A 26,059-nucleotide genomic window follows, 5' to 3' on the forward strand; every position below is an offset into this window, starting at 1 on the left:
AGCACATTTGCCTGGGGGTTTTTCTTTTCAGCTTTATTGAAGTATAATTGACATGTTTGCCTATTTTTAAACTTTATATAAATGGAATCCTGCCATAATATTCTTTTGTGTCTGGCTTCTTGCTTAATATTATGTTTGTGAGGTCCATTTAAGCTGCAGCGTGAAGCTGTGACTCATTTATTTTATTGCCGTAAAGGATTCTGTTTTATGAATATATCACAATACATAATATATAACAATCTATTCTACCATTGATGTACATTTGGGTTATTTCCAGCTTTTGGTCAATAAAGGCAATACTGCTCTAGACATCCTTACCTGTATCTTTTGATGTACACGTGCATGCATTTCTGTTGGCTGTTGTGGTGGGCAGAATAATGGCCCCTCAAAGATGTTTACATCCTAATCCCTAGAACCTATGAATATGTTGCATTTTATGGCAAAGGGAAACTAAGGTAGCAAATGGAAGTGCATTTGCTAATCAGCTGACCTTAAGATAGGAAGATTATTCTGGATGATCCAGCTAGGCCTAGTGTAATCACCAGGATCCTTAAATGTGCAATATGGTGGCAGAAGAGGAGGTCAGCATGATGCAGTGTGAAAACTCACCCACTGTTGACGGCTTGGGAAGCATCAGCCAAGGACTGAGGGTGGCCTCTAGAAGCTGAAATGATCAAAGGAAAAGATTCCTCCCTGGAGGCTCCAGAAGGAGCACCGCCTTGCTGACATCTTGATTTTAGCCCAGGAGACCCATGTCAAACTTCTGAACAGCAGAACCATAGCATAATAAATTTGTTGTTTTAAGCCACTAAGCTTATGGTAATCTGTTACAGCAGCCACAGAAAATCAATACAACGGTATTTTTATAAGTAAAATCATTGGGTATGTACATGTTCATCTTTTCTAAATATTGTCTATCAGTTTTCCAATGTCGTTGTACCAATTATACTCCTACCAGGAACGTATGAGTGTTCCCATCGCTCCATGTATTTGTCAATGCTTGGTATCATCAGTCTTGTTAATTATAGCCATTCTGTTATGGTATCTCGTTTTTATTTCAAGTTGCATTCCTCTGATCACTGAGGAGGTTGAGTACTTTTTCGTATCATGACTGGCCGTTTGGATCTCCTCTTTTGTAAAGTGCCTAATCAAATCTCTCCCCATTTGATTCCTTTGTGCTGTCTTGGTAAAGGAGGAATAGAATTTAGAACATAGCTCTCTACTTCTCTATTCATTAAACCGCTTTGCATTCTCAAGTCACAAAATTGGAATTTTCTTTAATGTTTTATGAACCTCTTTTCTTTTCTTATTCTTCTTTAAAAATAAGAAAGAGAAGGAGATTCTAGCCTGTATATCACAGTATGGCTTTTTTAGTGAGTTTGCAAAACAACAAACACACTCACTCACACACAGTTACAAATGTATATGAGACACTGAAAAGAAATATACAACAGCTATTAAAGCCAGTAGCAAATATTTTTAAAAACAGTAGTCATAAATACCAGCAGACTATTAGGATATTATTTATGGATTAATAATCTCTGCATGAGGCTATTTCATTCAGAGGCTCTGTGATGAGTGTATTAGGACAGGCCTGGGTATGGAATGTTGAGATCGAAATATGATTTTCTTTAGCTGATATAACTTCCAAAATAAATCATTCATACAGTCGGTGACTCATACCATCCATTCCAGCATGCTCTGCTACTTGTTAGGAGATTTTTATTTAATTTAAAGCATTTTCATTATTGTGGATTTTTATTGTGCACTCTTCAGTTCTGAGTCTTGGGCAATTGTTATAATAAGGTTACTAGTCAGACTGCAGATAAAGAACAGCAATTCAATAATTAAAAGGCAACCATGAGTGCAATCTGTCAAGGAGCAAAAAAACATCAGATCTGAAACTGCATGAAGATGGGCTGAAAGCCAAAACTATTAATGCAAAATATGATTATTTCCAGTGGTGAACCAGTCCATGCTGTGGCTCCCGTGTTACAGGGGGCTTCTGTAAGATCGTCAGACCTACAGCGTAGGCAGGACAATCCTGATTTGCATCTTCGCCCGGTTTTTAGACTATCTCCTCTCAGAATTCCCTTTTTAATACTTTCAGGGTTTTGTTAGACCAGGTTCTATTCCTTCCTTTTTCTATTTATTTCTTCCCTTATCTGCTACATTGCTACCTTCCACACGGCTTTCCAGGCTCAGAAAAAGTAAGGTTTTTGAGGGCAGGGAACTGGTCTTTTCCTTTTTTGCATATCTTTCTAAATATCTTTTGGAATTGTCTGTTCATTTCTCCTTCCATCACCCTAGTCCATGCCACAATTTCCCATTTTGCCTCCTGTGCACTCCTGGTCTCTCTACACTCATCCTTGCCCCACCCACCCCACTGCCATCTTACAAAGTCTCCACACAGCAGCCGGAGTGGGCTTGTTACACAGATCTGATCTTGTCTTCCTGTACTTAAAATGCATTGCCAGGGGCTGGCCGGGTGGTGCAGTGGTTAAGTTTGCGTGCTCTGCTTCAGCGGCCAGAGGTTTGCCGGTTCAGATTCCGGGCATGGACCTATGTACCACTTATCAAGGCATGCTGTGGCAGACGTCCCACATATAAAATAGAGGAAGATGGGCACAGATGTTAGCTCAGGGCCAGTCTTCCTCAGATAGAAAAAGAGGAGGATTGAGGATTGGCAGCAGATGTTAGCTCAGAGCTAATCTTCCTCAAGAAAAAAAAAAAAAGCAAAACTGGATTGCCATTACCCCAGACTTCTCAGTGTGGCCTGAAAGGCCCTGCCTGGTCTGGCTCTGGCCTGCCTCACCAGCCTCTTCTAGAACCTCTCTCCCTCTGTTCTCTGCATTCTGCCTTTCAGATCCTAAAACACATCACGCTCCTTTCCACCTCAGGGCCCTTGCACACACTGTTTTCTCTGAGTGTAGAAGACCTTCTACCAACCTCTAACCCCTTCTGCGTGGCTAACGGCCACCAGTCCTTCAGGTCTCAACCCAAACATCGCTTCTTCAGACCAGCCCTCCAAGTAATCCAGCCGAGGTCAGTCATGTTACTGTTGGTTCACAGCAATCTTCATTTATCCTTCCTAGTACTTACCACCATTGTGAAATTTTAATTGTATAATTCATTTATCCCTTTGATTTTATCAAGTGCTTACTACGTGCCTGTATTAGATTGCTAGGGTTGTCATAACAACATACCACAGAGTGGGCGGCTTGAACAGCAGAAATTTATCTTCTCACAGTTCTGGAGGCTGGAAGTCAGAAATGAAGGTGCTGGCAAGTTTGGTTTCTCCGGAGGCCTCTCTCCTTGGCTTGCAGATGGCCGCCTTCTTACTGTGTCCTCACATGGTCTTTCCTCTGTGTGGTACATGTCTCCATGTCCTCTTCTTACAAGGACCAGTCATATTAGATTACGGCTCCATCCTTATGGCCTCATTTACCTTTCTCTCTTTAGAGGCCTGTTATGGACTGAACGTTTGTGTCCCTTCAAAATTCATATGTTGAAATCTAATTCCCACCGTGATGGTATTTGGAGGTGGGGCCATGGGAGGTGATTAGGTCATGACAGTGGAGCCCTCATAAATGGGATTAGTGCCCTTATAAGGAGAGACCAGACAGCTAGCTAGTTCTCTTTTCTGCCGCATGAGGATACAATGAGAAGTCGGCAGCCTGTCTGAGAAGGGTGAAGGAAGCCAGGATGATTGCAATGCAGTGAGCTGGGGGGAGAGAAACATGAGGCGAAGTTGGAGGGCAAGATTCCACAGGACCTGGTGGCCCTGAAAAGGATTTAGATTATTCTAAGGACATGAGGAAGATTTTTAAAGATTCTAACCAGGATAGCTATGACACAACTGCTGCCATGTGGAGGATGGACTGTATGGAGGCAAATGCGAAAGCAGGGCTTTCAATTAGGCCATTTCCAATGATTCCCCTGAGAGGAGTTCCGCTGGCTTGGATTACCATGGGGCAAGGGAGACAGGCGAGAAACTGCTGAGAGAGGACAATCTGCAGTTCCGTTTTGAACGTTCTTGTCTGAGGTGTTTCTGAGACATTCAAGCAGATGTGTCAAGCAGTTAGTCACACAAGCTGGGAGATAAGAGGCGAGCTGTGGGCTGGAGACGCAGTAGAGTCTCCTCTGACCTCAGGGTCAGGTCGTAAAGTCAGCATGTAAGGCCAAAGCATAAACGGTTAGGAATTATCTTTGAAAAACTCTAATAGCTCTTGTCCCTGAGCTTTTGGAAGCTCAAATGCCAGGTTCACTTTTCTCTTTAGATTGTGGCCACTGCTCCCATTTCCCCTCTCCCCCAACAATATCTTCTCTGGGTTAACGGAAACCAAAGTCTGGATTGTGGAAATGGGAGAAGGAAGAGTTTTTCTTTGCCATGTGCGTAGAGTTGAAATCACTCTTCACATAATAGAGCTTTAGTGTATAAACCTGGGAGTCATCAGCACACAGACATTTTTTACAATTATGGGAGTGAATAGGCTCACATAGGGTGAGAATGGAGGAAAATGGGGCCCGTGTTAGTTCCCCGGGGCAGCCATCGCCAGTACCACAAACCCGGTGGCTTAAAACAACAGGAAGTTATTCCTTCACAGCTCTGGAGGCTAGGAGTCAGAAATCAAGGTGTCACAGGGCCACGCTCCCTCTGGAGCCTGCAGCGCGGAGTCCTCTTTCCTCTTCTAGCCTCTGGGGTTTGCTGGCGATCCTCGGTGTCGCTTGGCTTGCAGATACATCACTCCAGTCTCTGCCTCTGTCATCACAAGACGTCCTCGCCTGGTGAGTGTATGTCTTCATGTGGCACTCTGTTTCCCGTGTGTCTTTCTCTCCTCTTCTTATAAGGAGGGGCCATATTAGATTAAAGGCCATTCCTATTCCAGTCTGATACATCTTAACGAATTATATCTGCAAAAACCCTGTTTCCAAATAAGCTCACATTCTGAGGTTCTGCGAGTTAGGACTTCAACACATCTTTCTTTTCTTTTCTTTTCTTTTTTCTTTTTCACTGCCTGAGTGCCTTTATTGGTAAAATAGCGAGAATATATATACACATATTTTACAAAATTATTCACTCTTTTTTATTCTCCTTCTGTCATCTAACATTATATCATGAGATTCTCCTGTGTTCTTCACATTTTCTCTTTTTTGTTGTTAGTTTTCAGATGTACATCATAATATATTTCGAATTCTGTGTAGATTACATCATGTTCACCACCCAAAAACTAATTATAGTCCATCCTCTCACGTGTGAGCCTAATCACCCCTTTTTCCCTCCCCTGACTTTCCCCCATGGTAACCACCAATCCAGTCTCGTTGCTATTTGTTTGTTTGTCGTTGTTTTTGTCTTCTACTTATGAGTGAGATCATATGGTATTTGACTTTCTCCCTCTGACTAATTTCACTCAGCATAGTACCCTCAAGGTCCATCCGTGTTGTCACAAATGGACGGGTTTCATCATTTCTTATGGCTGAGTAGTATTCCATCGTGTATAAATACCAAATCTTTATCCATTCGTCCCTTGATGGGCACCTAGGTTGCTTCCAAGTCTTGGCTATTGTCCATAATGCTGCAGTGAACATAGGGGTGCAGGTATCTTTATGCCTTTGTGTTTTCAAGTTCTTTGGATAAATACCCAGCAGTGGAATAGCTGGATCATGTGGTAGATCTATCCTTAATTTTCTAACGATACTCCATACTGTTTTCCATAGTGGCTGCACCAGTTTGCACTCCCACCAGCAGTGAACAAGGGTTCCCTTCTCTCCACATCCTCTCCAACATTTGCTGTTTCCTGTCTTGTTAATTATAGCCATTCTGACCGGAGTGAGGTGACATCTCATTGTAATTTTGATTTGCATTTCCCTGATAGTTAATGATGTTGAGCATCTTTTCATGCGCCTGTTGGCCATCTGTATATCTTCTTTGGAGAAATCTCTGTTCAGATCTTTTGCCCATTTTTTAATTGGGTTATTGTTTTTTTTGTTGAGCTGTATGAGTTCTTTGTATATTTTGGATATTAACCCCTTATCTGATATGTGGTTTGCAAATATCTTCTCCCAATTGTTAGGTTGTCTTTTCGTTTTGTTGATGGTTTTCAACACATCTTTCGAGGGACGCAACTTAACCCATAGCCCAGGCCCTGGGCCAAACCCTGAGGAACAGCCGCATTAGAGGTCAGGGGGGCTGGACAAGTGTGAACAGTTAGTACAGGACGCCTGTCTTTTCCATTCAGTCTGTGCTCCCCGTTAGAATGTCTCTCTTTCTCTACAGAATACGAGTTCCATGAAGACAGGGGCTCCTCTCCTGTTCACCACTGTCCGGCAACAACTGTGCGGTAACTCACGTGGCACTAAGTTACTTTCACTGTAACTTTCTAAACCACAGTCCTCATTTCTCATAGGAAAAATTAAAATTTCCAGAGAAATTTCACCATCAATCTCTTCACTTCCCTAATTGGTCTTCCCCTTTCTGACCACGTCTGTATTTATTCAGGTTTCATTCACATTCCTGAGGCTGGACAGGCCTTAGTGTGATAGACACGGCCACCACATTCGCATCAGAAACACATGCTGCCCCCCCTTCACCTTCTGTGCCCCAGTCATTTTACAGACATCTGCAACCAACTTCAGTTATTTTCGAAAGGTGTCTTTCCAGATCTCATTCCTTTGTGTAATTGTTGTGACCTTCTCCACAACCTTGGAGTGCAAAAATGGTCACATCTCTTTTGTTTTTCTAATGAATTGCTCAAGTATCTAAGTGACTACTTAGCTGAGAGCAGGTGCCTCTCTGGGAGTTTTCACTCCCTTCCTCCCATGTTGAAGGATTCCGGAGGTTTATACATTCTTAAGAGGAGTCAACATGGTCTCCATACTCAGGAGGGGAGAAAATTAGTCTTCTCTGCTATTGAGTCTCACGACCGCAAGGTGTCACTGTTGAAGACTTGCTCCGTGCAGTCTGACAGTTGAAGCTGATTTGCTCTGGGAAGATGCCTCCTAGAAGGCTCACATTCCATCACGGCTGCTGTGGCTTTTTAAGGAGAACAATCCCACATGCTCAGTGCTTTATAGTCTATAAAAGCATCCTCAGCCTCTTCTAGCTGGTCTCTCTGCTTTCATTCTTGTTCTAATGTGCTATCCTAAAAGCGGAAAGGAAGCAAAGATTCCCAAAGAAGATTCCAGGAGGAAAGAAATGGTAGTATCATTGGTGGAAAAAAGCACATTAAAGATGCTGTTTTATACATCAAATGCTTGTATTAAATCATGTCAAAGAGTCAGAGAGAGAAATCTTGAGTCATAATTTATGGTGTATATCTCTGTCTAATTGGGCTCCAAAACCCTGGGAGAAGAAAGAAGACTCACTGGAGAGTGCAGAGGACGCCATCAATTTTCCTGCTTGCAAGTGTTTGGAATATAGAGAAAAGAGCTCTGGAACTGGAGAGGAAGACCTGGATTCAAGTCCCTGCCCTGCTGTTTATCAGCTGCGTGAACTTGAGAAGTCACTTGATTCCTCTGACCTTGACGCCCAAATCTTGGGACAAGGTCACTCCTCTCCATCTTATGATACTCTTGTGAGAACCCAATGAATTCATCTGAAAACTGTAAAGCACCAGATAAATATGAAATCTTTCCAGAGACTTTTAAAAAATGTTAATAGACTATATATTTTTTGACTGGTTTTAGGTTTACAGAAAAATTGAGCAGCAAGTACAAATAGTTCCCATGTACCCCCTCCCCCTTCTGCAGTTTCCTCTATTATTAACTTCTTGAGTCAGTTTGTTACAATTGATGAGCCCATATTGATGCACTACTGTTAACTAAATTCCGTAGTTTACATTAGGGTTCATTCTTTGTGTTGTACATTTTATGGGTTTTGACAAATATATAGTGACATATATCCACTGTTATAGTATCATGCAAAATGGTTTCATGGCCCTAAAAATCCCCTGTGCTCCACCTGTTCATCTCTTCCTCCCTCTCCCCTAACCCTGACAACAACTGGGCTTTTTTACTGTCCCCATAGCTTTGCCTTTTCCAGACGTCATATGGTTGGAATCATACTGTATGTAGCCTTTTCAGATTGGCTTGTTTCCTTTAGTAATATGCATATAAATTCCTCCATGTCTTGTCATTGATAGCTTGATATCTCATTTCATTGCAGAATAATATTGCATTATAAATGTATTCCCAAAAGACATTTGCAAAAAGACTTTATTTTTTTAGAGCAATTTTAGGTCCACAACAAGATTGAGAGGAAGGGACAGAGATTTCCATACCCCTGCACACGTATAGCCTCCCCCATTATCAACATCACTCACCAGAGTGGTACATTTGTTACACTTGATGAACCTATATGGACACACCATGTTCACCCAAAGTCCATAGTTTACCTTAGGGTTCGCTCTTGATGTTGTACATTCTATGGGTTTGGACAAATGTATAACGACATATTTCCATCATTATACTATTACACAGGGTATTATCACTTCCCTAGACTTTTGACTTAAAAACAAAAAAAGAACCCCAAAGATTACACTGTATTAGAGTTAAATGAAAATAAATATCAAGAGCATCATTAAAGAGAAAAAGAAAGTGCAAAGGGCAGCTTGATAGGGGAGTGGCTGGGCAGAGAAGCTGCATTCCCACTCTCACTGCCTTCATGCAGACAGTGTGTGGTGGATGATGGAGCGATTATGGGCTGGCTGTAAATATAAGAACCACCATATTTTCCCTCTGTTCCCTCCTGGAAACATAGCTCAGCTGCCGACAACCTGGTCCCCTAAGTGCAGGGCCTGAGCAGTCACCCTGGTTCAGGATGCCTGGACTTGGTACTGATGGCAGATTGAGAAAAGTATGCTAAAGTCCTGTATCTCTCAAACCACGTCACTCCCAGCTGTATGCCTGACACATAAGAGCATGCCGTAAATGCTTGAATGAATGGCTGAAGAAACAGGATAGGCCCCAGACTTGGGGACTCAGGGAAGGTGCAAGGAGGAGGCAGAAAGATCTGGTCATTAATGATCTTGTGATAAGGCCCTGGAGATACTATTGCGAAGACCAAGACCTCCTTTACAAACTGCTGAGCACTGCAGAGGGACTGTTTGCAATAGATTCAAGCTGAGACATCCCTGACATCCTTGACAATGAAGGAAATAGCGGCCTGGTGCCAGCCAATAGACCCAGAGGAAAATTCACTTGTACGTTTATCCCCAGTTCTCCTTCCACAGCCGAATCTTCGGCGCCACCTAGTGGTGCACTATTCAGGCTCTCTGCGCCTCCAATGCAACCAACCAGGGCTTCATGCCCTGGTTTAAAGCTGGAAGGATTAACGCCTTCCTCTTAAGGTTCAAGATAAGAGACTATGTGGAAATAATGAATAAATTCAGAGCTTTAGAATTAACGTCAGAGAATTTTCAGTCACAGAACTTAATCCCAGCAATTACATACACAATTAGTAGCAGGATTTTGTATTTGTGCTTATCGTTTCGCAGTTTGAGACATTGAGCAATTTTGACAAGGAGGCTGAGATCGAAAGTTAAAGCTGTGCAAAAGGAAATGCAGAGCTGAGAAGGAGAAGAGAATCTGATCCAGCCCCTGACTCCAGGCCGGGGAAGTGTCTTTGCCATTTCACAATTAAAGCAAGCAAGGCTCCATTAAGTGCCCAGGGTCAAATGTCCCACAAAAGAGGCAAGCGCCCTGATGGCTTGGCGAGTTTTTTTCCTTTCATTGTGCTTCTTCAAAGGGCCTCCTTTCTTTTGATATTTGCCTTGTTTTGCTGCAATTGCATTGATATTCTCCTACCAATGGGGCAGGCATCTTTATTCTGTTCTCTACTCACAAACTGTCCCTCAGGCAGGAACTAGAATTCCTGAGAATTTTCATAATGTGGATGGTAGTTTATTATATTTGTTATATACATTAAATGTCTTATATATAATGTCAACTCATATTCCCTTTATCTGTTATAAAATTTTAGGTCTGTCTCTGTAGGTAATATTTTTAATCAAATTAAGACAGTTTACAAAAGAACAATGGATTGTTCTTTTTTTCTGTGAGGAAGCTTGGCACTGAGCTAACATCTGTTGCTAATCTTCCTCTTTTTGCCTGAGGAAGATTGGCCCTGAGGTAACATCTTGGCAATTTTCCTCTATTTTGTATGTGGGACACTGCCACAGCATGGCTTGATGAGCGGTATGTAGGTCTGTACCCAGGATTCAAACCCATGAACTCTGGGCCACAGAAGTGGAGTGCGCAAACTTAACTTCTGCACCACTGGGCTGGCCCCTAAAATGGATTTTTTAAATCTGCATTTTCTTTAAGAGCATGTGGTTTGGAAGCAAAAGGAGAACTTCATGTATTTGGCATTAGACACTGACTAGGTGATTTCACATCCAATAACTCATTTAATCTTCATGACTAGCCCTATAAGTAAGTTAGAGAATTATCTTTCTATTGGTGAAGAAACAGAGACTCAGAGATTTTAAATAACCATTCCAATGACATAATAACTAGACAGAAGAGCTGGAAATGGAACCTGCGTTTCCTAGCTCTATGTCTAGCAGTATTTGTACCACACCAGTTGACTCTACTAGACTCGAAGTCAAGAAGTCTTAAGTTTTATTCCCCACCTAAATAATACATAAAACGCTGCATACTATATCACTCTTTTGGAAATTCATTATGCTCACTTGTATACCAAAGGTTCTATTAAAACTAATATAAAGACAAATGTTCAGCCTTGTGACTCCCAAGAGAGGAGGATGAGTGGGAGTAGGTTAATGATGAGTAGGTGGACTAACCTCAGTGAAGACCTTGAAGTTGGAAAGCTTTTGGTACATTTTGGTAGAGAAAAATAATTATAGGTAAATTTTAAAAGGTCAGTATAAATAAATGAAACCATAGAAAACTCCTAAGAAATAAATACGGCGAGTTTCTGATCATTAGATGGAGGACTCTCCGAAAGTATGACTAAGATTTAACTACATAAAATTCAAAAGTTTTTTTAATGTAAAACATATCACAAACTAAGTACAAAGGCAAATAAACCAGGAAAATATCTGCAACAAATAAGTCAAAGGATTACCATCCTTAATCTATAAAGACTGTGTACCAAATTGATAAGAAAAGCATTAAAATATCAATAGAATCTAGTTACTATAACGTCATCCTTCTAAAATGATTTGGTACTTTGGTCATTTAGATAAAGTTACAGAATTTTAAAAACAAAAATAAACATAAAAACAAATTGAGAAAATATAATAAAAATACAAGTAAAAGACATGAGCAAATATTTTATAGAAGAGGAAATAAAAATGCCTAATAGAGAAAAAAAGCATTTTTACTCATAATCAAAGAAATATAATTTTAAAAAAATGAAATACCATTTTCCCAGCAATTAAATAAATAGAAATTGGGAAAAATTACTTAATGAGGTGAGGGGGCTATACTATACAGATAATTAGAATATAAACTGGTTATAGGCTTTTAATAAAACAGTTTGGGAATATGCATTTGGAACTTCAAATATATTTCCTCTGATTCCAGTTTTAAAGATTAGCCCTATGGATGTAGTCATAAAAGACTTCAAAGATCTTTATTTTAGTTAAAATCTTAAAGCCCAATCTTCCAGCAATGAAGGGATAAACAGTGATGCAGCCAAAGGTTGAAACATCATCCATTAAGAAGGATTTTAAAGAAATATTATGATCTACGATCAACTTGGAACCACATGGCCACTGAGGGTAGGAAACTTTTACTGCCACACTCCCCCAAAGATGTCGTGTTGGCTGCCATCACAGTGAAGGAAGGGCGCTATGCACTTCACCTTCTACCAAAGGAAGGTACACATTTTTGAGGTAGCAAATGTGTGTGTGCTACAGTGACCCATTTACAGGTGTGCAAAGCTGTCAGGTTTGAGTGGGCTCAGAGCGTGGGAAGCTTCCTCTGCTGACCTGGTATAACTGATTTTGTCCTTCAGCCCTTCCTTAAGTCCTAGCAGATCTAATCATGCTCCTGCTGTCTAGGGGCAGATCAGGATGTTGAATGGAGCAAGACCCTGTGAAAGATTCACAGATTTGGTTTTATTTTCCCTGCGTGTCATGCCTTGACAAAGCCACCATCTGGGGACTTGCTGGAGGCCTTATAAACAGTCATGGTATCTTGCACCACATTGCTTCTAACCAAGAAACCCACGTTAGATAATGAGCTACAGCCCATGAGAATCACTGGTCTTATCATGTACCCAACACCCAGAAGCAGCTGGCCTTATAGAACAGTGGAATGGTCTGTTAAAATTCACTGATGCCTCCAGCTGGTTAAATAAACACTTTGAATATGGCATGCTGCCTGCAAGGCTGAAATATTCTTTGAACCAGCATGATAATAATGCTATTCCTCCTTTAGCCAGAATACATGAGTCAGAGAATCAAATAGTAGAATTGAGGATGGCACATCTTGAAAATACCCTGTGACCTCCTTCTAAAATGTTTGCTTCATGTCCTCATTGTATAGAAAATTTAATACCCAATATAGAAGTGCTGGTACCAAGAGAATAATATTCTTATTGAATTTGAAGCTTAGACTACTGGCTGGGTATTAGATTTCATGAGGTCACTGGGTAAACAAGAAAAACTCGGTGTTATGCTTTTAGCCAGTGTATCTGACACATCTTATGCATCAGTTCATGTCTAGTGACCCCATCTTTCTCTTGGTCCAGCTGCCACTGTGGCAGCCAGCTTTGTATGTGCTCTGACTGGCTTTGGAGAAGCTGAGCTAGGCTGCACCCAGCTCGAGTGTGTGCCCCAAGCTCTGCTATCCCCACTTCCTTGTTGACACTGCTTGAGACCCTGCTCAGCACCCATACTTGTGCTCCTGGAACTGTGGGGCTGTTCACACCCTGTGGGACAAATCCTTGGCCAGTGGAAGGCAAGGGCTGGTGGATAAACCCTCCCCTCTACTTTTCCTTCACAGGACGGTTCTGAGACTTAGTTCATGTGGATTTCTGGAGGACAGTCCCATTGGATGAAGCTATCAGTCACACTTGTCTGTGGCCAACTCATTAACACATCCTCATTTGGGCTGTCCTGCCTTTGCTGCCCCATTCCTCTCGTTCCTCCTCCTCCTCCTCCCTGGTATTGCATATCTTAATAAAGTGACAACACATTAGCCCTCAGCCTCAGCCTCTGCTTTCTGGGAACCCATGCTAAGATAGCCAGCAAGGTGCAAAGCACATGGATGAGCATACACAGCTGTGCACACACACACACGTGTGCACACACATACGCAGAGTCTCATACAAATACTATTGAAGGCATAAAGGAAGATTTATTGAGAAAAACAGCAGCAGCAGCAGAAGAGGATAGAAAGAGAAAGAGGAAGAAGAGAAGGAAGAGAAGAGTGCATAGGATACGATCCTGCAAACTCTCATTATTCCATGTTGAGGTGTGCTTGGATTGGGTGCAGCTGGGCTTACCATGGAAAGTCATCCAGGAGCAGGATCCTGTCCCTTCTTCTGCTTTTTATATTTCTAGGGAAGTTGAGAGAGGAACAGGAACACATGGTCTACTACATGATGAAGAGTGAATCTTTTCCAGGGAAATAACTAGGATTTGAAGATCAGCTAGGGGAGTCTGCACACTAAGCCGAAGATTTTGCATTCTTTGTTGAGCTGGCTCAGACCTACTGACTCAGCTTGTAGCCAAGCACGCATAAATTGGGGAGGGAAGAGAGTCATCAGGGGCCTTAAGCAAAAGATCTATCTCTCCTGGTCAGGGCTATTTGTCCCACTTTTCAAGGGGAAACAAAGTTTTTGCTGTACAAGGAGGGCAGGGAGTTATATGCATGAGTCCCAGTGGAGCTCCCTGAGTGCTTTTTTATATTTCCATGTCCAAGGGCAAAGGTTAATGAAAGACTATTGCATTTCTATCCAAGCAGGACCTGAACTCAATCCCCCAGGAATGATGATTGGATCCCCCAATCCAAAATTTTAACCAGCTGAGGGCTGGCCTAAGGCGAGGAAATGTGGAATGGGCGGTGGAGGGGCAAGTCATAATCACAGCTGCGGGCCAGCCACGAGTGGAGGAACAAGGACTGGTATTCCACTCATGTTTCCTTTCTGTAGTGTCACATATAATTATACATTTTCATTTAATTTCCTTTGCTTTCCTCTTCCTTTGTTGCTTTCAAGATTTTGCTTTTAGTGTTCTGCAATTTCAGTCTGATATATCTGCCAATACATATATATTCTTTTGGTGAGGAAGATTGGCCCTGAACTAACATCTGTGCCAATCTTCCTCTATTTTGTATGTGAGACGTCACCACATCATGGCTTGATGAGCAGTTTGTAGGTCTGCACCCTGGATCTGAACCTGGGAATCTTGGGCCACTGAAGCAGAGTGCATGAACTTAACCACTATGCCACCAGGCTAGCCCCTCTGCCAATACTTTTTGAATGCTGCTTCTTCCCATTCTTGATTCTTTCCTTCTGGAGATCCTACTAGAGGGTTTTTGGATCTTCTCATTCCCTCCTCCATGCCTATTAACTCTCTTTTATATTTTACCTCTCTGATGAATGAAATGAAAGAAAAACTGAATGAATGAGGAGAAATTCCATGTTCATGGACAGGAAGACTCAATATGGTCAAGATGTCAGTTCTTCCCAACTTAAACTATAGATTCAATGCAATACCAGTCAAAATCTCAGCAAGTTAGTTTATGGATATCGACAAACTGATTCTGAAGTTTATATGGAGAGGCAAATGACCCAAAATAGCCAACACAATGTTGAAGGAGAGGAACAAAGTTGGAGGACTAATGCTACCCAATTTCAAGACTTACTATAAAGCTAAAGTAATCAAGCCTGTAGTGTGTTATAATAATCAAGTAAAAAAAAAATCAAAACTTGTAATCAAGCATGGTATTGGTAAAGGAATAGATAAATAGATCAATGGAACAAAACAGAGCCCAGAAATAGACCCCCATAAATATAGTGAACTGATCTTTGACAAAGGAGCAAAGGCAATACAATGGAGCAAAGATAGTCTCTTCAATAAATGGTGCTGGAATGATGGACATACGCATACAAAAAAATGAATCTAGACACAAATTCTTCACAAAAATTAACTCAAAATGGATCATAGACCTAAATGTAAAACACAAAACTATAAAATTCCTGAAAGATAAGAAAGGAGAAAACCTAGATGACCTTGGTTCTGGTGATGCTTTTTAGATACAACACCAAACATGATCCATGAAAGAAAAAGTTGATAAACTGATCTTCATTAAAATGAAAAACTTCCACTTTGTGAAACACAATATCAAGAGAGTTAGAAGTCAAGCCACAGACTTGGAGAAAATATTTGCAAAATACACATCTGGTAAGGGACTGCCATCCAAAATATACAAAGAACTCTTAAAACTCAACAATAAGAAAACAAACAACCTGAATAAAAAAATGGGCAAAAATCATGACAGACACCTCACCAAAAAAAGATACGCAGTTGGCAAATAAGCATATGCAAAGCTGCCCTATATCACATGTCATCAGGGAAATGCAAATTAAAACAACCATTAAATATCACTACATACCTATTAGAATGACCAAAATCTGGAACACTGGACAACGCTAAATGCTGGTAAGGATGCAGAGTAACAGGGACTCTCATTCATTGCTGGTGGGAATGCAAAATTATATGTCCACTTTGGGAGACAGTTTGGCAGTTTCTTACAAAACTAAACATACTCTTACCATATGATCCAGCAATCACACTTCTTGGTATTAACCCAAAAGAGATGAAAACTTATGTCCACACAAAAACCTGCACACAGATGTTTATAGCAGCTTTATTCATAATTGCCAAAATTCGGAAGCAACCAAGATGTCCTTTCATAGGTGAATGGAGAAATAAACCGTGATACATCCAGACAACAGAATATTATTCAGCACTGAAAAGAAATGAGCTATCAAGCTACGAAAAGACATGGAGGAATCTTAAGTGCATATTACAAAGCAAAAGAAGGCTAATCTGAAAAGGCTACATACTGTATGATACCAATTATATGACATTCTGGAAAAGGTAAAACTATGGAGACAATAAAAAGATCAGCGGTTGCTAGGCTGGATGTGGATGTGGATGTGGGGAGAGATTAATAGGCAGAGAACTGAGGATTTTTAGGGCAGTGAAATTACTCTGTATGATATTATAATGATCGATATACGTCATCATACTTTTGTCTAAACCCATAGAATGTACAAGACCGAGAGTGAAGCCTAAGGTAAACTATGGATTTTGAGTGATTATGATGTGTCGATGTAGTACAAAAGTACCTTGGTAAAAAAAAAAAGTACCATTCTGGTGAGTGATGGGTGAGTGATGTTGATAATGAGGGAGGTGATGCAAGTGTAGGGGCAGGGGGATATATGGGAAATCTCTGTACCTTCCTCTGAATTTTGTTATAAACCCGAAACTGCTCTAAAAAAAATAAAGTCTTAAAAAAGAACCTACTTAAAATTCATTATACTTAGAATTTCCTCTTGTGCCAGAATACTTAGAAATTAGGTTACTCTAGGAGACTGGCTTTTGCAAAACACTATTGGAGACCTTACCTGATGCAATCAGTGTAGATCCTGGCTTTGTCCTTTTTCACTCCTATATCATATAGAGAGCTGGAAAGTGCCAGCCAGGGCCCAGATGTCTTCAGGAGGAGCAGGTGGCAAAGGATGACAAGGAGAAACATTAACAAGGGAAGTCACATTCAGGAAAAGGCAGCGCCCATATAGATCATGGATGAGAATGGGCATTACAGAGGGCTTTTATAAACTCTCATGTTATAATATGGAAGACATTCTCTCTCCTAGAAACTGACTAGTTTCTTGAAAGGCCTCATTTACATGTTTCCAATCTGGTAGTAAGAGTAGATGCAGTGCATATTAAAGGTCACAATAAGGAAGAGATTTTAAGCATAAATACCACAAGAACACTCTTTCATTTTTTTAAGGGGAAGCAAAACAGTCTAAAGAAGTATCTGCATGCATAAAATAAGTAAATAAACCAAAATGAATGTTAAAAAATGTGTACATAACCTTCCATGATAGAAGTTTTGACTGGGAGCACCTATTCCCACAAGCATATTTCATCTGAGATGTTACATATAAGGCTATTCATGGTGATATGAGTGTTGTGTCAGTTTTTCTGAACATTTAACTCTGTTTTATTGTCAGTGAATCTATAGAAAATAAGCATGGCACAGGTCCAGAGGCCAGGGGAATGATTGGAGATGATTTTAGGAACAATAGAAGGTTAAGCCTCCCATTGATGTCAACTAGCCCTTTTTTGCCATCTGTTTTCCTCTTAAAATCTCGGCATGATCTTTTAAACACATTGTCCTTACTGTGTTTCCTACCCACCAATAGCTTGCAGTTTGTGGTTTATCAACTCAGTGCTCTTGGCTTTAAGGAACAGAAAACCCTGACTCTAACTGGCTTGAACAACAAGGGAATTTATTATTTCACATTATAGGATGTCCAGAGGTTGAGCACGCTCCAGGCCTAGTACAACCATTTGCCTCAATGATGTCATCAGGACCAGGTTTTCCCATCTTTTCCCTCTCATCCTCTGTGAGTTGGCTTTGCTCTGGGCTGACTCCCTTCATGGCTGAACAACAGCTGTAGTAGTTTCAGGTAGTATGTACACACACAACCCTATCTAAGGGAAAAAGTGAGACCATCACTTTTGTTTTTTTAAACAGCATTATTGAGATATAATTCCTAACCATACAATTCTCCCAATTAAAGTTTATAATTCAACAGTCTTTAGTATATTCATAGAGTTGTGCAACCATCACCACAACTACTTTTAGAATGTTTCATGCCCCCAAAAGAAATCTCACACCCACTAGCAGTCATTTTCTATTTCTCCTCAACATCCCCCAACTCTAGCCCTAGGCAACCTCTAATCCACTTTCCATCTCTGTATAGGCCAATTCTGGATGTTTCATATAAATGGAATCATACAATATGTGGTCTTTTGTGACTGGCATATCTCACCTAGCGTAATGTTTCTAAGGCTCATCACCATCTCTTTCTCGAATGCCCCCTTTGAAGGAGAATGAAAACGTTCCTGAAATCTCTCAGCAGACTCCTCCTTAAGAGTCTTTGGTCTAAATCGAGCTACATGACTGCTTCCTAATCTAAGCCCTGGCACTGGAGGAGGAATTACTGCGAGTACCTTAAACTGATGTGCACCAACTCCTCTCAACAGGGATGACGGGGTTAGCTGGTCACCTGCAAAGTTGTCACTGGCAGGCAGGGACTGTGAAGGTGAGGGGTGGATACCTGAACAAAATTGCATTCCTTTTAGAAAAGAAGAATGGGAGAAATGGATGTTGGCTTAAAGAAAGAAAGTGTGCACTACACTTAGCGCAACGTAATAGTTACAAGTGGAGCCAAGAATCAATGGTGAAAGTGGCTACACTTACCTTGGCTTATTTATTTTATCAGTCTTCCTGTCTTGCTGACTTTTTATTCTGCATCTGTAGGTTTCAGACTCTAGGACACCACTAAGGTTCTAGGATTCTAGGTTCACCACGGCCACTGCCACCAGCCACTCCACATACTACCCTTGCAATGGATTCTACCGTGAGGCTTAGGCAAGCTCACCAACTGTTGGAGCTTCAGGGAAGTGGGAGAAGTAACTGAAAAGTGAGAGCCACACAGTGCCTTCTGTCCAGGTAATTGATTGACAAAATCTGGCATGCTACCTTTGGTATTCTAGCTTTATGTGGTTGATGTACGCAACTGAGAGGGAGGTTACAAGTATGAGAATACTATATATATGTATATGCGTGTATATGTATATCCTGTCAGTGAACAAAAATTAAAATGTTGGGCCACCTAAACCTCCATTCTGTCCCCCTTGGTTTAGTGTCATGTTCTCTCACACTCTTCCAAAGTAGGGTCAATCTGACTGGGGATTTAAGGACTCCTTCTTTTTGAGTGATCATGGTGTTCCTGTCTTACTTGGTTTCCTCTTACCATGCTTCTGGTCAGAGGTAGTTTCCCTTCAACATTCTTAATAACAGATTCTGAGCCAAGAGAATGTCACTTCAGGATTGGTTCTGGACTAATGGGAAGCTACTGGGTTTTGGGATGGTGTGTCAACATACTGGGAAAATACTACAGACATTGAGATGTAAGTTAGACTCTTCCAATACTGGGGACTACTGGATGTCAGTCAGCACATTCCTCTAATGCCCTCAGGGGAGCATGACTTCATTGTATAGGCAGTTGGGCTCACCCTTTCAATATCACCTTATTTCAATACATAGCAACTAGCATGCGTGGCAGTGTGTTAAATGTGTTTTGGGCTGAAATGACCAAGATTTTAAACTCCCTCCTAGATCAGTCACTGGATGAGGCCCGCCTCCAGAAGGGCATGACACCAGTTAAGCTAGCTCACTGCATCAGAGGCTGACCCTGAAGGGGCTCACAGGTGAAGGCAGCCTGCCTGCAGCTCCACACCTGCAACAACAGGCAGCGCATCTCCATGTCCACCACTCAACCCTGGTAATGATGCATGAAGAGAGCTTTGGAGAGGTTCCCATGTCTCAGTCATCCGTATCCTTTTGCACTTACAAGCTACATGTTGGAGATGTGGCTCTCACTATAGTCCCCCATGTGGTTGGGGTGGGGTGGAACGTTAAGTTCTGTAAAGTAGGGACAATTGTTAACTTGTATATTTATAACTGTATCCCTCTAGAAAGAATTCGAAGGGGCAATCATTAGCTTAACCAAAGTGGGGCAGTTACTATAGGAAAAATATTAATAGTATGAATTCTATAACTTCAACAATAAATGGGATGCTACAGTAATGCATTAAAATGTCAGTAAATATGTGTGTCATGCAACGGGTACAGTTAACTCCTCAGAGATGAGTTTACAACTCTCTCCCGTTTTGATGCAGATGTTTCACATTTGCAGGTGACATACCTGAGCCATATGACCTATTGTTTCTATTTATACAAACACGCAGTTTAAGGAAGGAACACAAAGGTCCCGCTCAGAGACTGGCTGTACCCCACACTACTGCTACACTCTTCTCTTTTGCATATGTAATACTGAGGCTTTAATTTTGAGGAAATGTCTTGTTTTTTCTAGTCTGATAATTCATGTAGAAAGCTGGGACTTGTTTCCAGGTTTCTCTGTTGGGAACACAGCAGGTTGACACCCATGTCCCCATTTACCACCAGACTGGCCAAAGTGAATTAAAGCCCTCATATTAAAGAAATAAAATAAAGAAAACTAACAAACCTTCCCCAATAGCCCCAGGAGCACTCCTTGATTAGCGACCATCGTGGGTGAGGCCTGCTCTGCTGCTCACAACCCTCCACATGCCCGGGTTGCCTCCAGGGAGGGGCTGCCTCTCTCCCGGGCTGCTGTTTCTCCCTGGTGGCACGGCCCATCGCCCTTCTTCCTGGGGTTCTGGGCATCTGCCTTGTGTTGCCCAATCTTTTCAATACTACAGGACTCCAGTTCACATTAAATCAGGGTTTCTCTCCCCTAGATGTTACCCTCCGGTGAGGTGCTCATGCCCTCTGCCTGGACCTGCGGGAGAGTCATTGGCTGTGACCTCAGTTTAAAATAGGGTAACTGAAACCACACCCCAGCCCTGGTTCTTTGTCATCAGCCCTCCGTGAGTTAAGGTTCATGTCTCTTAAATGAAGAATCACTGTCTTCAATGACCCTGGGAGGTGGACTGGGGAGGAGTCAGTCCTCAGAATTCTTGCCCTGGCCTACCAGCATTCCATGTACAAAGATAGCCTGCTCCTCATGGGCTAGATACTCTGAGGAGCTTGTCCCAGCTTTGCCAAACACATATTCTTTCTTCCAAGCTTCCTATTGGATCCTGGAGATTTGCTGGTTAACTGGTGGTTGCTTGAGGTTTAGGCATCAACCACAGAAAAAATAAAAGCTAATATGTATTGAATGTGAACTATGTTCTATGCACTCTTCTAAATGCCTTACATGCAGGGACTCATTTAATCCTCATGACAATCCAATGAGGTAGATACAGTTGTTATCATCGTCATTATAGAAAGTGAAGTACAAAGAAATTAAACGTGTTGCTCAACTCTCTCAGCTAGTACATGGCAGAGCTGGAATTTCTAGGCAGCCAGTTGCAAAGCTGCTGAGCTGTGCTGCCCTACAGTACTGGCTAAGTGGCAGTGTAGAGACGACCTTAAGTGCACATCCTCAGCCGGGGCGGTACCGTGTCCTCCTTTAACTGAGCCAATAAGTCACAGAGCACAGATGCCTGCCTCTTCTCGCTGCCAGGAAACCATCCACACTACATGGCTATGCCTGCACAGCTGTACCCATGGGGCACTCAGAGGCAAACATACCCCCATGAGCACATTCCATGTGGTCAAACTCACATCCACATGTGACGCAGATGTCCCAGCAAGACTGGATTCTGGTCTTCAGAAATGAGTATAGAGCTCCCTGTTGATATATAATCCAAAGCAAAACTAAAACCAGCCCTAAAACAACCACCACAACCAAAAGCATATATATATATGTGGAAGTTTTCAGAAAAAGCTTCTTCCTGGAATTTCTGATTAGAAAATTACAGAAAGTTCACCCAAGCTGAACTTTTCTCATTTTGGGGAACCATTGTTTCGCTGAAGCCCTAAAGCTTTGTGTGTTCACTGAACCATCAAGTATCAATTCCCAGAGTTTTCTAGCCTGCCAGTTGAGCCGCTCAGGAACTCATTTTCAAACACAAATGTTTTAGATGGTTGTAAAGGGAGAGTTGAAAATAACTGTCTCTCATACCTTCAATACCACAACATTTTAGAGCTGTAAGAGATTTTTTATGATGATCTTCTCAGTCTCCTAATTTACAGGTGGAGATCCAGGAGAGAAGGCTAGGAAGCTGATACTACTATCTAGTGTGGTCCAGTGAGAATTAGATCTGGCAGAGTATACTTTACTGCCCCATAAGGCCATTGGATGTTCTCATTTTTCTTGAAACAGTCATCTAGGGGCCATAGGGAACCCAGATGGTGAGCTCTCTGAGGGCAGGAGCCACCAGGGCTGCTGTAGGTGACAGCATCCCCAGGGCCTCCCACATCCTCAACACAGTGAATGTTGGTTGATCCAACCCTGGAAGGCAGAGGGTAAGAAAGAAACCTGGATTGACTGGCTTTGTCCCCACACCAACTAGGGGAGAGGGGGCTGGTTGAGGAGGACCGAGAATTAGAAAGGGCTATCTGGCCGTCAGCATTGGCCCTGGCTTCTCTGTAGCTCTCTTGCTCTCTAGAATCCATTCACTACACTGTGGACAGAGAGATGTTTAAAATGTAAACCAGATATCACACCCTTCCTCCGACTGAATCCCTCAACGCCTTCCCATCCCAGTTGGTATAATGTCCTACCTCCTTACCACCGAGGCCGGTCTTGCCCACCTCTCCAGCTTCACCGCTACCACCTACTCCTCAGCTCCCTTTGCTTCTCCACCCTGACCCCTGACCTGCCAAACCGCCTCGGGCTTTGGAGCTTTTCACCGGCCGTTCCCTCCCCCAAGCTCTCCTTCCTCTGCATCTTGGCTTAACCGGCTCCTTCTTGCCTTCTCTAAAATTGCCCTGTTCATTTAGCTATTTTCCGATTTAGTGCCAGGTCCTAAAACAGTGTTTGCCTTGGTAAGCTTTCCATAAAATATTGTTGAGCGATAGATGGATGGATGAAAGGATGACTGGATGAATAAACGAGCATACGAACATGCAGGCAGGCCCCGGGCGGCGGCCCCTGCAGACCGCGCCCTCCTTGAGCGGAACCCGAGGGCGGCGGCAGCGGTTTCCCTGCAACGAGCCGGGGAAGCTTGAGGGAGCACACAGGAAAGGCCGGGCGGAGAGCGGGGCCGGCCGGGGTGAGTGCGGCGGGGCTGGGTCGCCGAGCGGAGCGCCGGGCGCCGGGAGGGACGAGAGCGCGGGTCCCCGGGGGCGCGGGGAGGAGGCGCCGGAGCCGCGCTCGGCCAGGCCCAGCGGGGGCCCGGTGTGAGGACGGCGGTGCGGGCGGCGGCGGGGCTGGGGGGTGGGGGCGAGGCCGGGCCGGGGCGGCGGGGGCCCTGTGGTCGCTGCGGGCGGCCAGCTCTCCGCGGGTCTGCCCCAGAGCGGTGGCGCCCGACGTGTGTGACCCGTCCGCACTGTTTCCCTTTGGGCTTCAGATTACTCATTTGCAAAATGGGGCGAATAGTTTCTGATCGAGTGAGGGATGGCTTGGTTCATTCATTCCCGGCGCTTGACTAGGTTCTGTGGCTAGAGATGGAAAGAGACGGAACCTGCCCATGAGGGGTCACAGTCTAGTGAGAAACCCCTCGCCTTACAGGGGAGGAGGGTCGAACACAGAATTGGAAGGTTTTGGGGAAGAGCCCTGCTTTTCAGGCGAAGGATGTTAATTTGAACGTAGAAAATTTAGACTTCTACTGAGATTGGGGAATAGGAATTCTGTTGGATATTTAGGAATATATACTTTGTTAGCTAATATATTGCGTATTGTGATGACAGCTTAAATACACAAAATTTACAAAGTGCATTCACAGCCCTCTCAGGTGTGATTTTTCCAGCCAGTTGAGTTAATCAGAGCAGGTGGTGTATTCTCATTTAACGAAGAAATAGAGGCAGAGGTTAAATGATTTACCCGGGCTCTCGCTAGCGGGAAGTGACAAAGCTGGACTAGAATCTAGGCCTCAGGACCCCTTGGACCAGGGCTCTTTCCACTACCTTAGGTGTCTGCATGATCCCACATTATTTTTATAATACCTGAATCGTTTGTGACAAAAAGGGAGTTCTATTGGGTCATGGATGGGCTTAAAACAGACTGGTATCGACTCTTAGATTGTTCTCTGACTTCTTATTGGCATTCTTCCCCCTCTCTGCCCTCCCCTTGGGTGCTTTTATCTGCGCTCAAACTTGACCTTCTTGAAACCAACAAGTCTCAAATCTATCTTCTACTCAGTTTCTCCTGGCTTCCAACTGCTAAATCCACAGTTCCACTGACTGTTTCCCCTTGGGTGCCTCACAGGCATCTCACACTCAGTATCCTAAACTCCACACACTACCTTTTTCCACAGACCTACACTCCAGATCAAATGGTTGAAATCCTTATCCAGTCAGTCACCCAAGTACCAGCTTGGCTTGGTTCCTCCTCTCTCACCTCCCGTAATGAATTGATCACCAAGTGCTGCCACATTCTATTTTCTAAAGATCTCCCAAATCCATCGTCTTTCTCTGTTGCTCTTTTCTTCGTTTAGGTGTCTAGAGATTATGGTAATAACTTCTTACTGGCTCTCTAGCTTTAAGCTCAGCTTCTTCCAGTCTGTTTTCCATTCTCTACAGAATGATCTTTCCACAGTTCAAATATGGTCATATCACTCACTTAAATCCCTTCAAGATTTTTCATCTTCATAATATCAAAGGCCTTAGGGTGAATTCAAGATCCTTCCTGATCTTTTCCCAACTTCCCCTCCCTCCCCACCCTTTATCTGCAGACCACTGTTTCTTTCAAAAGTGTGGGACCTCCATTAAAAGCGTGGGAGTACTTGTTAAAAGTGAAAATGACAACCCAACCAGAATGAATCAGAATCTTGGGGGATAATGACCAAGATTCTGCATTTTTAACAAGGTCTCTGCATTTTAACACGTTTTACACTGGAGTTTGAGAGGCCTTGTTCTAGATACTCTCCCAGATTTCCCCTGCTCTTTATCCATGCCTATGTAGGGGAGGAAGACAGTTTCTCTACCCTCTAGGTCCTTCTGGTTGGTCTAAGAATTAAGCTGACATGAGACAGAATAACGGGAGAAAATAAAACAAAGTTTAATAACATGTATACATGGGAGAAACCCAGGACAACTGAGTAACTTGCCAGAATGGCTGAAACCACCATCTTAAATACCATCTTTAGCCAAAGACAAAGGAGGATGTTGGGGGTGGGGCCTTGGGACTTCAGAGGGGAGGATGGCAACTTACATGGAGGTGGAAATGTAAATGTTTGTTAAACAAGTGTTTGCTGTGCCCTCTCTAGACAATGTGACCAGAGAGACACGTTTTACATTACATTACAGTTATCTTATGGTATTAGCTCCTTCCTGAAACAGGCCTTCTATCTGAAATTCTTTTAGGCAGTTAGGGGGAAGGTCAAAGTTTCTTTCAGAGTCTTTTGTTCTTAAAAATAATCAAGCCAAAGAGACACAGTTTGAGGTGGCAAATTCTGCTCCCCCACACCTGGCTACCCACCTGTTTCCTGAACACAGCTTGCTATCTTTTCTGCCTTTGTACACGTCAGTCTCTGTAGCTCCTTCCTTGGTAACTCCTCCTCGTGCTTCAAGTCTCAGCATAACTGTCATACCTTCTGGGAAGACTTCCACCACCATGCAGGACCCTGCACCACCGTGTCACCTGCAGTCTATGTCTGGTCCGTTCTTGTGGACTCTCACAAAGCTGTGGCTTACCCCTCAACATTTCTCCCACTCTATTACAATCATAAATTGTGTGATTGTATTGTCATTGTTGGTTTAACTGTTGTGAGTGACCACAGAGAATACAGGCCTGCCTAGAACCCAGCACAGAGCCCAGCATGTCGGTGTTTATTAAAGGCCTGTTGAATGATTGAAAGCTTTAGGGCCAGATAGAGAGGTGTTTAATTATCAGATGTGCCTTTGGGTTCCTTTCTATCCTGGACTGTCCCTGATTCATGGGAACTTGGGCTTCCTGCACTGGCTTTCATTTTGGTGATAAGAGTGTTTCTTGCCTTGAGAGGAATTTTAACCAATGGTGGTGTTAAAGAAAAAAATTATTTAGTGACACTTGTTAAAGAATGGTAAAGCAGACTTTACTCAAGGGATTGAGAGAGGCATCTCCCTGGACGTAGAGACCACTGCCGTGGGAGTCTTGCAGAAGGGGAGCAAGGTTGGACTCAATTCTGACTCCAATGAGGACAAGTCGGGGTTTATAGCCAAGGAGCAGGGTGGAGGTCAGTGGATGGAAAATTGCTAAGAGGAAACG

General features: G+C 42.8%; 1 protein-coding gene and 1 long non-coding RNA gene across 5 annotated transcripts in view; one reads left to right on the forward strand and one right to left on the reverse strand.

The window, feature by feature from the left end:
* Window positions 1-17,479: 17,479 nt before the first annotated feature.
* Window positions 17,480-22,544, reverse strand: LOC106783101 (uncharacterized). 2 transcript variants are annotated; one of them, XR_001380632.3, is made up of 3 exons: window positions 22,435-22,544; window positions 18,228-18,352; window positions 17,480-17,705 (listed from the first exon to the last, which is right to left on the reverse strand). It is a non-coding gene; the product is annotated as an uncharacterized lncRNA (long non-coding RNA). The 2 variants fall into 2 exon arrangements; XR_011438287.1 differs by having other exon boundaries at window positions 18,228-18,334; window positions 22,435-22,532.
* AGK (acylglycerol kinase) overlaps window positions 22,391-26,059 on the forward strand; it is an 87,091-nt gene continuing 83,422 nt past the window's right edge. The window contains exon 1 of one of the 3 annotated variants that reach the window (XM_023639840.2): window positions 22,391-22,925. The gene's annotated coding sequence lies outside the window, so the exon portion shown is untranslated. Of the gene's footprint in view, window positions 22,926-23,047; window positions 23,065-26,059 lie in introns of those variants that run through there. The other 2 variants (XM_070266020.1, XM_001498120.5) reach the window with 2 other exon arrangements.

This window comes from Equus caballus, chromosome 4, assembly GCF_041296265.1.
Source record: "Equus caballus isolate H_3958 breed thoroughbred chromosome 4, TB-T2T, whole genome shotgun sequence".
Taxonomy (NCBI): Eukaryota; Metazoa; Chordata; class Mammalia; order Perissodactyla; family Equidae; genus Equus; species Equus caballus.